At 36.7% G+C, this 15,792-nt stretch overlaps 1 protein-coding gene across 19 annotated transcripts in view; it reads right to left on the reverse strand.

The window, feature by feature from the left end:
* The window catches only part of DLGAP2 (DLG associated protein 2), a 467,238-nt gene that overhangs the window by 149,536 nt on the left and 301,910 nt on the right, over positions 1-15,792 (reverse strand). For 4 of the 19 annotated variants that reach the window (XM_066994832.1, XM_048051728.2, XM_048051727.2 and 1 more), the window contains exon 4: positions 14,790-14,909. The exons of the other annotated variants lie outside the window; for them this stretch is intronic. The gene's annotated coding sequence lies outside the window, so the exon portion shown is untranslated. The remainder of the gene's footprint in view (positions 1-14,789; positions 14,910-15,792) is intronic. 19 annotated transcript variants of the gene reach the window in all.

Consider the following 15,792-nt stretch of genomic DNA (forward strand, 5'->3'; position numbering starts at 1 on the left):
GACAATTTTCTGGCTCTGCATGGTATTCCTCCTGTCTGACACCATGTTCTAGGTGTCATCTTTCCTGCACTTCCTATGGTTTCTCTCTACTTTGTCTCCTTTTGTCTTTCTGTCTTGCAACAGAAAGCAACAAATGAATGTTAACTTTTATCTGACACAATGAATGTCACTTCAGATTGTATTCATTTTTGTTTATAGTTGCTGTTGTTTTTACCGTCACTCATTCTAATTCTCCTCTGCACAAGAAAAATATATCTAATTTTAAAAAAGGTGATTCTTGAAACCCTCTAGGAGGTGATGATCCTTTAATGCTGGTATCCACCAATTCAGTACTGACAAAAGTAAACTTTCCCCACCACCCAGCAATTTCATTTCAGACATTACCAGCTTCTAAATAAAAACAATGAAAATAAATACCAGGTTTACTCTTAAGAAGTAGGATTGAAAGAAAGCAATCCCTGTGAAACTCTTCATTCTCTGAGCTCTATACTTTGGACCAGTTTTCCTTTAATAAAACTTTGTGTTAAAAAGTCAAATAAACCAAGCTTTAATTCAACTGCAGTGATGTTTCCCCATGGTTCTGAGGAATTACAATGTCTCTGCTGAGAAACAAAGTACCAACAGAGATTAAATTTCACACAGCCATTAACGATAACCATCCTTCAATAGCCCTCCCTGTTTCAATTGGACTTCAAAGGGGCAACAGCAAAAGATTGCCGGCTCTCGATATTTTATATAGGACTTATGTCACTGCACAGATTTTGCAAATTGATGAAACATTGCAGACAGTTCATTTACAGTCGTGAGTTCTGAATTTCTCTCTTTCCAGAGTTTATTTTTCCTACACCAGCCATTCAAAAACATCTCATTCACCTGCTGATGGTACATAAAGCAACGCAATTTAATTGAGATCTCACAGCTTTTCCCTCTGAACACATGTCCAAATTCTGAGGTACATAAAGACTCCAAAGACAAAAATAACTTAACACATTTGAACATTCAGTTTCTATGGAGACAAATAAAAGTAAAATATCTAATGTGAGTTCTTATTCAGCCTGATACCTTACAGATTAGAAACACCTCACTAAACCTTAGGGACAGGTATTATTCCATAAATAAACAAACAAACAAACAAATAAATACAAGAAACACCCCACATCCTAAATCTGGTGTTTCTGATATGCACTTGTATATTCTAGTTATGCAAGAATTACCGCTGGCAGTCAGTTCCTCTTCTTCTATTCCCACCCCACATTATAGCCTTATTGATGTACTTGAGGTATGGTTTTTGTCATTTTCAATAGCAAAATCTTTTTGTTGAAACATGAGCAAATTCAAAGCTCAGGGCTTTGAGGCTTCTAGCCTTCACTTCCAAGGGGTTAGAGAATAATAGCTGCAGAGTTAACTGCTACAGATGCCTGATGCTGCTAGGTCAAAGTAATGAATGATACATGAACTGTCTGACCTTTTAAGCCAGGATCAGCAAAAAAACAGGCCTGAAAAGCACAGCGTCATGATTAGAGCTGTAGAAGTGCTTGTGAGACTTCTCGCAGGCAGCTGGATACAGATCCTGCTTTTTAAAAGTGCATTTTAAGTGGCACTCTAGTCAGTCTTAAAGATCATATTTGAAGAGGTGCTGTTCACAATTATCATCAGCTTTAATGGTGTTTTCTGAATCCTGTGCCTCTGCAAGGCTTATTAGTTAGACTAATGTCTCAGTCAGCTCTTCCTTCACACAAGCTGCAGGTAAAATACAACATGAGATTACCAGTACAGAGGGTCTCTAAAAAGCTTTCTGCAAAAAGACGGGCTCTGATGATGTGTGAGCCAACTTCTATGCAAAAGCCATGCAAGTTGTCATTAGCACAGCATTGGACTTCATCTCACTTCTCAGCAGAGCTTTATTAGCTCTATATTGTATCACACTAATTATGGCTACATGGTTTTTGGCCTGCAGTTTGCTCATGAATGACCAACTCTGAGCCTGAGCAGAATGAATTCATGCATGACTAAAAGTATAGACAGATAGAAGAAATATGAAATACAGTGCAAGGGTATTGCCTCAGCCACCTTAAGTTGACCCAACTCACTTGATTTTCATACTCACAAGGCTCTTAATCCATCCATGGATCTGCCAAACGTGTTGTGTGAGAAAGGACTATATATCTGGCCAGGTAAAATTTAGTATGCACAAAGATCTCGAAAAGCAGGGTAAAGCAAGGGATGGTGCTAATTGGACAGAAGTCTGCTGAGTTAACTAATTGTAGCACAGAGGTGGGCAGGAGCCACATCATCTAATCAATTAAATAGTGATTTAGGGATATCTGTACTTCATATTCCACAGGATTATTAATGTTAGTTGTCTGCAACCGCACTTTCACTGTGGATTCTTTTAGCTTTATTTATATGTCTTATTTGTACTTCTAGCACAGAATAATAAGATCTGGTTTGTGTAATTGGGCAGTCCATTTGTCTGGCAGTTGGCAGTCTCCGACTGACTCAAGGAATTCAAGGGCTGATGTAGAAGAGAAACAGAATTCACAGAGATAGTCGTAAAATGTGCAAAGGAGAGATGTGCAAGTTAGCGTGTCCACTGAGGCAGAACTCAGCCATGATACCAGAGCTGGTGGAAGGCCAGTGCCCAGATGGCACAGGGGTATTAGTAAGGTAATGCTCAGGCAGCTCCAGGTTAATGACAGATTTGCTTCTGTATGGGCTGTTATGTGGGGAAATAAAGGAACAAGGTGAAGGAAGGGATGAAAATTCAGACAGAACACAAATGCATTGGGAACTAGCCTTCAGTACTTCTATCTGTCTAAATAGGAGTTGTTTTGTGGAGATTACCCTGTTCATCAATTATCCTGATTAATTAAGGCTTGCCTGTACAATAAATACATTACCAGTTTCACAAAGAGTAGCTCATGGAAAAATAAATTTATTTATCATTCAAAAACCAAACAAACAAATAAACAAACAAAGAGATGTATGTTACTTGACTAGAATTCTACCAAAATACTGACATGCTTTCAAGTCCTTTAAAAGCCTTACTTCCTGAATTTTTCTTGCATGTTTATTTGACTCAATAGCAGCAAGATTGAACTGCCTAAATGAGTTTTAGCAGTGTCTTGAGTCCATATGTGGGTAATGTGGAGACAAAGTGCTTTTAGGGTGCTATTCATCTAATCCTAAACCAGACATCTTAAATAGGTCAGATGAATCATATCCTGAAAGTACTTGCTTTTCTCCATTTAATGTAAAGTGAGGCTGGGGCAACTACCTTTAACACACACACACCTGTAGTGTAAATACGTAGGTGAAATGAATGTCACCTTTGAAATTCATGTGTAGAATCAGATAGCTAATGCATAACTAAATGATGTCAAAGTGCCAGTAGTAAAATTCTTTAACAAGAAAACAAAACAAAAGAAAAACCCACAGAAAAATCTCATTAAATCTCAGGTGATTTTTTTTTCTTCATAGAAGTAAAGCGAAAGACTATACTTCTCCACTGCCTAACATAAGGAAATCAGCCTCCAGAGCTCAACTACTTGCTCCAAGGTAGGTCCTGAGAATTGCCCCAGCTATTCTCATACTTCCATACCAAGGTATGGTAATAAAAACATAGGCAAGCTTGCAAAGTAATTTTCAGGAATTTTGAACTTTGTCCTAGTGTTTGAGAATAATACCAGTTGCCATAACAGTCTGGATGGAAGTTGTACCAAGGCTGGTTAGGAGCCTTTGCAGACGTGTAACGTTTCTATTTTTCATACTTTAAAGGAATTTTTTGAATATGTGTGCTACCAGGAAAACAGGTTAATAGCAATACAAGCTATAGCTTGTATTTATATCTTGTCCTAACATGTACAAAACCTTATCTAGCATTCTTTGCATATCCAGCACTGATGGAAAAATAGATTTGACTTCAGCCGAGTAACTATAAAAAATTCCTAAAATCTTTTAGCACACCTCTATTTCAAGAAAAAAAATATTTTCTCTATTGTGCAAATAAAGTATGATTTTGTTATCCATTTGAGAAAGTTTCTGTTTATAAAATGTACTTTCTTCTCATAAAATAAATAAGATGACTTTGAAAATACAAATAAGATTAAAACAGTTACTTTATCTCCATAATTTTTGCTGCAGACATATTTCCTATTGCATGCCATGTTGGAGAGGTTTGCAAAAGGTCATGCAAACTGTAGGTAATATTTTAAAGACTAAGCATTAAAATACAGTAGAAGCGGTCAAGAAAACACAGACTATGATCTTAAACACAAAAATAGGAACACACTTTCTGTAACTTTTCAGAGTTTATGAGGAGTGAATAATGTAACATCTATTCAAAGCACAAAGTTCTCTAATATCATTAAAAAGGTGTGACAATCACCAAACACAGCTATAATCCACCTTGGCAGAAGTCAAGCAAATCCTGACCCAAGAAGCAGATCATACTAGAAAAGTTGTTTACAAGGCAGTGTAGGAAGACCTTTAAAGCTTTTCTGTTAAAAAAAATAAAAAATAAAAGTTAAAATTAAAAAATCAGGCTATTCTGAGCTTGATCTTGAATGTATCTCTAGAAAACTCCACAGGAATTAGAGAGTGGGTATGAATAGGGTTATAGTGCCATAGCTCAGTTCAGCTCAAAGGTGCCACAGTAGCGTATAGCAAAGGAAGAACTGCCCCACAATTTTATGCAGGCCCAAAGAAGGAAAACTCAGCTAGCTATCTGGTGGCCACAGGAGAAACAAGTGCAACAGTCATAATGAGAGAATATGTCAGTACAAGTACAAGCTGTTCCTCAGGAATATCAATACTGGCTCTGTTCATGCTTGCAAATAAAATGGGCCAGGGACATCATGCTGGCCTTGAGACAGGCAGACACAACACAGCTCTTGCTTGCATTGTGTCATTGAAATCATGACACGTCTGTCTTCTACAAATAAGATGCCTGCATCAAAATTGTCTTTTGGGACAGATGCTTGGCCTACCTGAATTCTTGAAACATGCCGAGACACATGTTCAAGTAGTATGCTAGCACTGTAATTACACAGATGGCCTCACAGCAATGAGAAGACTTAGACCCTGGCCTGCTGTATCTTGCTAGTCAGGGGTAATCCATACACTGAATGGTATGGTCCACTCAATGGGTACATGGGACTCAGAACCGACAGGCACAAAAGGGATGACCCAGTCCTACAGTAGGAAAGGTTGGATAATTATACCTACAAGGAAAAAGGAAGGTTTGATCCGGGAAAGTAATGAAGAAAAAACAGTAATGAAGAAAAAACTGATGGCACACTGTGCAAGTCTTGTGTCAGTGGATACCTCAGTTGCCCAAGGAATGTATTTGTTCTGGGGTTTCTTTGAGGTGAAGACAGCACAACTGCAACATCAAGAAAAAAATATCAAGGCAAACAGAAAATGAAGAGCTTAAAGAAAATAAAAGCTTTGTTTAATGGGGTTATTCCACATTGTAAGATGACTGAAAAATAGTATACTTTTTAAGGTTAAAATGCTTCCTAGATTCTTCAGTGTGTTAGTGAATGTATCTCCATATTCATAAAAAATTGTTTTCTTCTCATAATATTTATCTATTTTACTTGAATCACATGCTTTACAAATACGGGGAAAATATTGTTTGCTTGGCTTGTTTCTGGTCTCTTGCAGGTAGCTAATCCTCTGTTTATTTAGCAACTACATAATGTCATAAAATAGTATCGTGGGGAAAGTATAAGTTCCAAATTTCAATTTCTGATATTGAAACAAATATAGCATTTTTTATCGAACAAGAAATGAACAGCTACTGTGTATCTTGCGCAGTGTAGAAGTGTGTTACAAGAATGTAGGTAATTCTCTTCAGGGAAAAAAAACAAATGTTTGGCTGTATTCAATGAGAATGTCTTGTAAGATAATACAAAATTAGGTTCTGGTTAAAACTCATGAGGGATTGGGCTACACTTCTGAAGGCTTTTTTAATATTGATTATTTTGGGGTACTCCTCAACTTGTGACAAAAATGATGTAAAGGGGACAGGAGGCAGGCAGAGTCTTAATTGCAACATGCAAAATAAACAATGCTTTCTTAGACTGATTTTCTTTTTTTTTCTTCCTTTCTTCTGTATCTACACGTTTAAACCATCGGCAATGGAGATTTAAATAAAATTCAGGGTTGGTATCTTCCTGATTATGTTGCAATTGGAAAATTGCTCAGTTAATGATTATGAAAGATATTTCTACGGAATGGTATATTATTTCAGGATTTGCTCTTGGGGATTACTGCCCAATATTATTTTTAAAACAAAGCAAAAACCTGATGCTGGATGAAGTATAAACATTTCTCTGTTAGAATAAGATGTCATAAAAACTGTAGCTCAAGTGCTTATATAAAAAAATTGTGAGCTACTGTTCCCATAGTAACAGGCAACATATTTTAGCTAACATAACTGCTTTCTGTTCTAGGGACTTCATTGTCATTGCAGTTTACAAAATACAAAAGTAATTCTTCTAAGACTCTGACATGGTAAACAGGCAAAACATTGGAAACCTGTTGAGGAAGGTATAGTTTTCATTTCGGATGCAGTCTAATAGATTGTTTCTTTCTCACATCACCCGTATTTCATAGCATTCTCTACCATCCTCTAGCTATCATGTAGTACTTTAGTTCTCCTTACGGTGCAGGAGATCCAGTGAAAGACACCTGATGCTGGCCTGCCTCTACATTAGTCTGATTCTTTCTAGAATGAGCAGAAGCTTCTTTGCTGGCAGATTCCCTCCTTCTCCCCTTCCTCCTCTCAGTTACCAGAATAAGATTCACTTCAATGCACAGAGTCAGCACAACATATCTGGGGCACCTGTTAAGCCTTGCATTGAGCCTACACAGAGTTACTAATTTAATATGCTGCTGACACACTCCCATAGCCGCAGGTCTTTTGCTTCCCCAATGGTTCTGAGAATCTTGCTATTAATCTGAATAAAGTGTTTTTTTCAAAGTGTTTTTTAAAACATCTGGCTCTACAGTTTTCAATTAAATGACTTAAAAGAGACACCAGAACTTATATTTTCATTAAAGATACCCTGAAATTTCACACTTAAGTGCCTGCAGTCCAAATGGAAAGATTAGGGGGAGCACCATTGATTTCTATCTACTGGAAGTTTAGCATTGCCAGCCTGCATTCCTTTCCTTGCGAAGAATAATGTCTCACACTATTTTCTCAGTAAGGCTGGAAGATTTCCTTCTGGAGGAGAGATCTAATCGATGTCAGCAAGTGAATCACCACATGTCCATGGGTAACTGATGCTTTTGAAAGCAAGCTGTATTGGCCACTGAATTTGATAGACTCTGTAATGAAGTGCTGGCTCTGTCTCTGAAGTTCTCCTGTTCTGAGCCCCTGACAGGGACCCTAAGGCACCTACCTCTTCACAGATCTTCCTTCCTGAACAAATATATGGAAGATAAAAGCACTAAGTGGTTAACTTCACAGCTGAGAATTACTTATGCATGATATTAGGATGCAGATAATTTATCTGACTTTGAAGGTATTTTCTCATTTTGGTGAGTTGGGCTGTGCACTAAAGACAAAGGCTGACACGGGGAGTTGGAAAAGCATCTGTGGTGCTGGAGTACAATCATCTGTCCTGAGGGTAGGGAACATGAAAATTTGACAGGAGCAATTCAGGCATCAACGTGTGAGATGCAATATATGCTACTCATGAAGTTCACCTACAAAAATGCAAAGAGTAACCATGGCAGCTATTTTTTTTTTTTCCAACTACAACACAGTGCATGCCTTTCTCCAGACAAAGATGCTATGACAAAGAAGAATAATCCTCTACTTACTTCCACATCCATCCAAACAAATATACAGAACCTGCCTATTATTTCATTCATACCAACTAAAAGTGTATGATACAGCACCTTGATGAAGCTGTGAGTGTTTGACCATTTAAAAAATAAATAATAAAAAATAAGCATTACACCTACCACAATAATTATTGCAATTTTATCCTGCATCTGAACATATACAATAAGTAGCATTGGGCTACTCTACTCAAATAGTGCATTAGCATTTACTGTCCTACAGTACAAATTCTGCAATCCCCTGTCACAGATTTCATTGCAGCAATTTCATGTTCTTGAGCTGCCAGGCAGGTTGTGTGTGCCTGTCAAATAAAAAAAATAGTAAATATCCTTCTTCTGCAAAAATTGATGAAGTGGTAACAACCAGGGCTGTAAAAAAAGCCATCTCCATATTAACTGGCAGTGCTAGGTCTTTCATTAAAATCAAACACTCACATACAAGTCCCTGATCTTGACAGATAAGTCTAACACTATCATAATCAAAATTTCTGGTTATATGAATCACAACTATGTTAAGTCAGAGGTAGAGTAAACTATGGAAAAACTCTAGCCATTATATCTCTGATCCTTAGGGTCATTATGGAGTTGGACTTGATGATCCTTATGGGTCCCTTCCAACTCGGGATATTCTATGATTCTATGATTACCAGTGCTGAGATCAGAATTAGGAAAGAGTTCTAGAACTATCCAAAACTGAAAAGATGTCAAAAGAAAAATTTACATTCAACATCACGTTGATTTGGAAATAGTAAGGACAGTGCATGACTTGTTAACTTTGACTAGTGTCAGTTAATAATTTCAGAAGAAGCAGCCTATACAGTGTTGTGATTTATTCTCGTCAAAAATCTTGTAACAGCAATGAAAACCTGACTCATGATCTATGCAATACATTAAACATATGCAGATTTTGTTGGTTTGCATTGACTTGTCTTTAACATCTATTCTCCTTAGCATAGCCTTAGTAATTCACAGATGAGACTGTTAATTACAAAAGAAGTAAAAAACTCAACATTTTAAATAAATGTTATAATTACAAATTAAAAAAAATATTTTGAGTTAATACTGATTTGGGGAAAATAATATTTAAGAAAGCAATTTAATTAAAAAAATAAAAAACATTTTAGAACTACAATATAGAATTATTATTTTAAAATTTACCTTCAATTTTAATTTAAGGTAAATTAAATTTTTAATAATAGTGTGTGCAGTCTTAAAAGTTGTTGCATAAACTTACAACTAAAATTCATTAAGATGCATTACTTCATTACTTAATTGATCATTGAGGATCATAGTGGTCATGATTCACATTGTGTCCTGGAAAACAGATACATACCATAGAATAATATGTACTGACATGAACTGCTTATTTTGTAAAATATTCTTGTCATAACCTTCAGCTGCTTCAGGTTGGCCTAAACATAGGACTAAGGAGTAGAATTGGAAAGTATGTAATCACAGTTAATTAGAAACATCGTCACTGCAGTATTTCATACTTGTCTATTTTAAGCAGCTACCACCTGAAAATTTCCAAGCAGTTCAGAAACTGTAAGATAAACTACTTTTAGTTTAGCTGTGAAAAAGCTATGTTTTGAACAGGTTATGAATATGAGAAAATTAAAGGAAAAACATATTAAGTGAGGAGGTAAAGATCACAAGAAGTCAAGCTTTAACTTGTGATTGTTAGACTTCTGTTCCAAACTTAAGACAATTCTTTTTATTTCCTGACAGCATTAGAGAGAAAATAGCCAACAGTTTTTCTCAGAAACGTAGGATCTACTGCAAAATTAGAACAAGACATATTTTAATAGTAACTACAATGGAAAGCTCAATAGCTATGCACAGGACTTCATAGATCTGTCAGAATCTATAAAAACACCACATTTTGGCAGATTAATGTCAAATTTATGCCTTGAGCCAACATGGTTGTCCTCTTTTCAATTCACAATCTAAATTATCCTCCTTAAGGATTTGCCTATGGCTATAATTCCAATTTAATAACTTTCTTCATATGAGTTCTTGTGGACTATAGAATTAGTTTAAAACATCTGAATATATTTCTTTTAGCAGACTTTAACATTTCATGGGCTTCATTTGACCTGTTTCTCTTAACATTATAAAGTGCTGGGGCTATTTAAGATGTTCTGTAGCATAATAGGTTCACAACAATTTCCAGCAGCATCACAGGCTAAACAGAGAGCAAGAATAGTTGAATGACAGATTAGAAAAATCTCTGCCTTAATATACTGTTTGGGATAATGTGACAAGCCCAATATCATAATTACTGTTGCCCTTGTAGCTCTCAAATAATTATGTTTCAGATTTTTTCTAAGAAGAAATGTTTAATTAAAAAAGAATCAAGGCATGAATTTATGTATTTGTAAATCAGAGATACATTGTGCAGCTCTGCAGTAACTGGTAGCCAGAGTCCAAATCTTTTTTTTTTTATTTTCGTTTCTTCATTTTATTTCCTTTTAATTCTGTTTGGTGGTAATGAATGAAGTATATAATTACTCTGATTCATCCTGTATCCTTAAATGAAGTTTTGTTCCCCAGAGCACTTCAAAACAATAATTAATAAAATATCAAAAAAGAATAAACTAAAAGTACAACTAAAAATTAAACCCTTAACTTGATATTAAACATGATCAAGAATTGTAAAAATCTCATAAAGATGAATGTTATAGAAATGGTTAAGAAATAAAGTCATCTGTACCTCTATACCAACAGCTACTTATATAGTTCTTACTGAAAAAATATAGAACAGGGAAGAACCAAAAAAGGAGTCCAAATAAACCTAAAGAGTAAAATAAACCCATATAGCAAAGCACCTGTGTCATATATCTCTCTGAAACTCCTCATTTTAAAGGATGTATATATAGGTCCTTCTAATTCTGAAATTACCTAATTTAAAAAAAAAAAAAAGTTAGTGTCCTTTTCATTTGCCTGTTTACCCATATTTAAGACGGAAACTAACAGCTAAAACTGAGGGCACAAAAGTCAGTATTTAATTACTGCCATGAAATCTACACAACTGTCAGGTTCCTGCAAGATTAACCATTTTTGACTGTTTTCCTGTCTCTGTTAATAGAAACCTGAACTCTGGAGCAGGGACATGACACCATGCTGTGCACATCCCAGGTCAGGTCCCAGTGCACACCCCAATCCCAGGGAAGGTTTGCTTGGTGCCTTCTTGCTCCATCACCCATAAAAGGCTGGCTCCAGAGCAACCCAGCTGGGAAACTCATCAGCTGTGTTGGACCAGGAGCCTGAAAGACCTTGGAAACAGAAAAAAGAAAATCTCAAATTTCAATCAATTTGAAATATTTTTTTTTTATCTTTCCCTCCCCTGTGCAAAGTCTCATATCAGACTTCTTTTTGGCAGGTTCATCTGGCATGTTCATGCAAAATTTGTTTGCAGGTTCATCTGGCAGCCCGATATTTTGAGCAGCAGGACTATGCACTGTTAAATCCTACTCAAGACTCGAGGCAACAGAGGTGCAGTGTACACACATCTTCCCCTCACTGTTTTCACTTGAGACCAAGAAGTCAAGGGGCAAACATAGAAGTGTAAGAAGAACACTTTCTGTGTAACAGAACTGAAGAATTATGAAGCCAGATAAGACTTATACCAGATGAAGTGTAATAGGTGAAAGAAGGCTTATTTCTTCTTTGAGAACCTGTCCTTGAATTTTACAAAACAGGAAGCACAAAGGGAGCTCAACTGTGAATGACTTTTTTGTTTGTTTGTTTACTACCTTACCATGCTCCATCTCCCTGTGGCTTGATGGCTTTCATTTTGTTTTATTTTTTTAATCAAGATTATGTTCAGCCTAAGCAGAAATATTTTGCTCTTTTTGAACTCGATGCAAATCAAAACTAGTGGCACTAAACTTCAGCAGAAAGGTCAGGAAAAAAGTCATGCAGACAGCCTTCAGTTCAATGGGCAGACAACTCCCTGGACAAAATCAAGAAGACAGCTAGCCAAAAGCATCTCTGAAATAATAATTTCTCCAAATTTGTTCTTTTAAGATGTCACCTCTAATCAAATAACTTTGAACTTTGATATTCTGTTATTGATACTCTTAGACTAGGTTCCATTCAATGTTATTTGTTCTAAAACACCCATTCTTCATTAATATTCTATCCAACTTTAAACGTGCTTTGGGCAAAGGTAGAGAAAAAGGATAAACAAGGTAAGGACTCTCTGTGCTTCTGACTGAATGCTACAGAAACTGCAAATAATATGGCTGAGCAGACATTTTCAAATAAGCTTTGATTTCAGACACAAAGCCCCAGTACTGGTATAATGAATGAGATGTCCATTTAACTTCTAGACCTAGCAGATCTCTGAATAGGAAAGTGCACAGTTCAGTAGGCAATTAACTAACCTGTGAAATGATGCTCATTATATGGTCAAAGTGTTACTTCTTCTGGAAAACGAGCAGGTCGCCAACCAACTTCCTTGATCAGATACACCCAGGAATTAGAATGGATATTTTGTGTTCACACTCGATTAGCATTTGAGATCCTCTTTCTCTAAACACTTTCTGCAGGACTGCATGTGCCAAATTCCTACCATAGCTCAAGCTATTATGCAAAGACCTGAGAATACTAATTCCATTTGGCTCTAACTTAAGTCTACCAACAGCGCTGAAGACAACATTATTTTCCTCAGACTATGAAATGACTCTCAGAATCAAAAAAGGAAATATTTTGAAGTTGAATTGTAGCATTACATTGACGACTATGAAGGACTGTTAGAATAAATAACCAGACAAAGTTTTGTTCCTGAAGTGTTTTATGAAACTTCAGGTCTATTTAGATGGATTGCAACAAAATAGTATTTATTATTAAGACAATGAAAACTAAAGTCTGTGGATCATACTAAAGAGTTTTGAAGGTTTAGTTTGGGGTGCTAGTAAGTAAAGAAGAAAACACTCCAGACATATTAAAGAGGAATTAAAATAAACTGCAACAGAGAGGTAGAAGACACATTTTGACTAACTACTGCAGATTCCTAATTCAGCGGACAACCAATTAATACATACATGATTCAGAATATGAATTCACAGGCTCATTCACAGCTAATGTAAAGCAACCAGAAAACTGCTATTAATTTCCCTCTCCAATGTGTTAAAGGTACATTAATAATCTGTTAAGTGAACTAGTACAAGATATTAGGTATAGGGATGTGTATGAACTAGGGCATAATTTAGTGTAGAAATAAGTACCTCAGTACCTTTACAATTTGAAGGGCCTGAGTTCACATCTGAATATGCAAAAGTAACAGACCTGAAACACAACCTTTCTCCTTTAATATCTGTTGTTGCTGCCTCTGTCTACAAGAGGATTGAGCCATTCTCCATCTCACGTAAAGAATTAGGCTATTGTGCAGAAAGGGAATGCGAGATCTGTACTCACACAGACATACTCTGAGTGAGCAGTCCACTCCTAAGGACACTCCCTTGTGAGTCAGGGATGCATCAATTTTACCTTTATATTCACCATAGTTTATGTACTTATCTGAAGACTTCAATACCAACTACTTAACTTATCCTTCAAGTAAGAAACAGAGTCATCCGAACTGTTTCTTCCTCACTACCCATGAAAAAATGTCATAAGGAAAGCAAATAATTGCTTTGGACAAGCTGCTGCCACCAAAATGTGTTTTAAAGCAAACAAACAGAAGACTGAGAAAATGTGACAACAAAGGACTTGGGTTAGACACACAGCATGGGAGATTCTGCTCTGGGAGGTAAAGATCAGAGGAAGGGTGTAAGGTCATTATAATCTGGTCAGTTTTGTGGCACATTTACCATTTGGATAGAAAACCCTGAAAGCCAGATCTCTCATGGTTCTGCTGTGAAGGCATTATGGGATTAAGAAGGAATGTAATTACCTGAGTAGTTCGGTACGAACACTCAGGAAAAGCCTTTGGTTATAGTCGATTGACAGCACCATATTTTCTGATTAGCAGGATCATGAAAATTAAAGTAAGAATACATATTCTTGCATGTTTTGAAGTCTCTGTCATTTTTTTATCCTCCTCCCTAGAGCCATGCTGGCTATTCGTCCTTCCTCTTCAGATTAATGACCACCCAAAGCTGAGTGCCCCCATAGGCATGAGCAGGTTGGAAAAAGCTGCTAATTTTTTACTCTCATGTGCTGCTTATTCATATAAAGAATGCTTATTTCAGTAAACATTCCCTTCCACTTCTGATCTCTGTCAACCACATCAAACTGGAGGGAAAACCATTCGTTCCTAGTCTATCAGCTACATTTTGGGATTGACACTGGATTGCTTGACAGAGACAGTCATTGCAACCTGAGCTGTCAGTTCAGAACTGTATCTAAATGCCTAAAAAGGGGCAGAGAGAAAGGAGGCATTATGTACAAAAAAGAAATGACTTTGCTTCTATACACAGCATTTTCAAAATTTCTACATGAATAGATTCTCTATGGTTCTCATAGGTTTTGAAAAAAAAACACAAAGCTTTTAGGACAGCTGTCAGAAAACCAGTCTTACAGTGTGAGCCTTGAAGAGTACAACATAACTTAGCAAAACAAAAGTTGAAAGGTGCCTTGATTGCTATATATAAAATTTTAGTTGTAGTAGGGGTGTTGAAATTGTGTTTGTACAAAGATATGGAAGATGCAAGGTTTGTAGGTCAGTAACTTCATGAGGCCAGATGGCACAGTCAAAAATGGTGCACAAGCTTCTGTGCACATAGGCTTTTCAACAGGTCACTGCAAATAATCAATTTTTCATAGACACTTATTCAGCAAACATATCTGGGAAAGGGAAACTTTTCAGTCTTACTGACAAAGGCATAGCAAAAGGAAGACTGGCAACTGAAATTAGACAAATGCAACCTTTCCACAACAATGCAATTTCCTAGCACTAAGGGTAATTAAATATTGGAACGGCTTACCAGGGGAGCTGGTGGACTCGCCATTGCTTGGAGCTTTAGGACGAGATTAGATATCATTGTAAAAGAGATGCTTTAATCCAGCTTCTGGAAGTTCTCAACATGCCCATAACACTTGCAGCTCTGCATTAAGACAATGACTATAATCAAATCTCGTACTTTAGGGTTTCAGCTGATCAACTGCAAGGGTTATAAAGAATTTATTTTTCCCTTGACATAAAAAAACAAACTTTTTGGTGTGGCTTATGTCCTGATCTGTCTCTGAAGTAACAGAGATTGCCCACATCTACAGAAAACACGGGGGAAGCTGATGTAGTGGCTAGTGGTGATAGGGAAAGTACTTTTTCTTAGTCCAAGCAGTCATATCCTAATGTGAGCTCACTTTGTTTGAATTTGAAGCCATCTGGATGCAAACCACCTCTGAACTGGGAACTATGTGATCAGGTCAGTGCAGACCAGGTTTAATCTGTGTGCCCAGCTAAGGGCTTGGCATTCATTCCCGCTCAACACTGTGCTAACGCAGCTACGTGACTTTTGGAAAAGAGCCGCTTCATGCTTGGCCACTGCAGAGGACTGGCAGAGGGTCAAATGAAAAACTATTGGCTTACCATACCCTTCGAGGTCTTGTTAATAAATCTTATTGGACTGGCTCAAAGGGAGTGCTTTCCCCAAGGTGAGATAAATAGAAATCTCAACTGAATTTATTTTGTGTTTGTTCAGCGTGAGATCCAAATCATATGTTAATACTCTAAGATCATCTGGGCATATCTCATCTAATTAACTCCTTGATATTGAAGAAGTGTAATTAACACCTTGATCTCTTTTGTCTCCTGAAAATTAACATGCTTTAGCCTAACTAGTTATAATACTTATGCACAGGTATCAGGATGAATTTAGTGGTCTGTGATTTCCATTATAACTAGACACCTAGGCATCCTTTTTGGTGTTTAATTTAGTTATGTCTGTAACCACACAATCTTCACTATTTTAGCAGAATACTGTCATG

The sequence above is a fragment of the Anser cygnoides genome, chromosome 3 (assembly GCF_040182565.1).
Source record: "Anser cygnoides isolate HZ-2024a breed goose chromosome 3, Taihu_goose_T2T_genome, whole genome shotgun sequence".
NCBI classification, from domain to species: Eukaryota; Metazoa; Chordata; class Aves; order Anseriformes; family Anatidae; genus Anser; species Anser cygnoides.